This window comes from Hylobates moloch, unplaced genomic scaffold (assembly GCF_009828535.3).
Source record: "Hylobates moloch isolate HMO894 unplaced genomic scaffold, HMol_V3 SCAFFOLD_46, whole genome shotgun sequence".
In the NCBI taxonomy this organism is placed as follows: Eukaryota; Metazoa; Chordata; class Mammalia; order Primates; family Hylobatidae; genus Hylobates; species Hylobates moloch.
In genome coordinates this window covers 280,937-282,455 of record NW_026652321.1, presented here as the reverse complement: position 1 = coordinate 282,455, position 1,519 = coordinate 280,937, and positions in this window count along the sequence as shown.

Sequence of the window (1,519 nt, the reverse complement as noted above, 5' to 3'; positions counted from 1 at the left end):
GTCCTTTTAAAGCATGTGGGCAGGGTGACAATTTATAGCAGGTGACAAAAATGTTTTATAAATAATATGCATGGAAATGGAAGCTGTCACCGTCTGCAGAATGCAGCCAAAATATTCAGAAGATTTGTATCACTCTAAGTTCTCGTGCTAGTAAGAAATAAAAAAGCAAATGATGACTGGGCCTCTAAGAAGTAAAGTAAAATTAGGAAGCAGGAATATGAAAATAATGACATTGTGCAGAAATAAATACAAAAGGAAAGTAGCGGAGAAGCAAAAAACAAACAACCATCAATAATAGTTTCCTTAAGAAAAATGAAAGAATGATATTCCACTAGTTATTCATCCTTCATTCCACACACGAAAGAAGCAAGAACAGATTAGCATGAATTGGAACAAGAAAGAGGAAATAACATGTAATAAAAATATGATTTAAACTTGCGCAAAAAAAGTAATTTATTCTTAACTCTCAACTAATATATTTGATTACCTCCTCCTGGGCAAAGGATGAAAGGCTCTCTTATTGCAAAAAAGTTAGAATTTTGCTAAATTAATGCAAATGGAATTACAGATCGCAAATAAAACAACATGCTGAAATTTCAACCGTCAGAACTTTCCACCAAGTGTTCCTAATGAATTCTTGACTATCTGGTTGGGTGAGGTGGCTCACGCCTGTAATCCCAGCACTTTGGGAGGCTGAGTTGGGTGGGTCACCTGAGGTCCGGAGTTCGAGACCAGCCTGGCCAACATGGTAAAACCCTGTCTCTACTAAAAATACAAAAATTAGCTGGGCGTGGTGGCGCAGGCCTGTAATCCCAGCTACTCAGGAGGCTGAGGCAGGAGAATTGCTTGAACCTGGGAGGTGGAGGTTGCAGTGAGCTGAAATCATGCCACTGCACTCCAGCCTGGTGACAGAGCAAGACTCCGTCTCTCTGTCTCTCTCTTTCTTTCTCTCTCTCTCTCACACACACACACAAAATAAATAAATAAATAAATAAATAATTGATTATCTATATACTTTTTCCAAACCATCAAGGACAATCTAGATGAAGAATCTGGAAACTGTTGACCCTGGAACATATCTGACCCTTAACTTGTTTTTCTCATTAAAGTTTTCTTGAAACACAGCCATATACATTCATTTACTTATTGCCCGTGACTGTTTTTGCCCTAGGTACACAGGTTTGAAGAGTTGCAACACAGACCTTATGGCCCACAAATTCTTAGGTGTGTAGTATTTGGCCATTTATCCAAATATCTACTGGCTGTATTCTTCAAAGTGACCAGAGCCACCAACCTGTGTCTGAGTTAAATACCGTTTTATTCCCAAATGAACACTTTTCAAAGAAGCATCATCGGCTGTTTCTACTTATCAACCTAAATAAAGAAAATCTAGTTTAATCTTATCCATTGAATAGACTTCCAGGTTAAAAAAAATTACCCCTGACTCAGTTGCATCTCATCCACCTGTAGGCCAAAGGATACTTCTCAGTAGGTAACAGGGAAGCATTTGGGATAATTC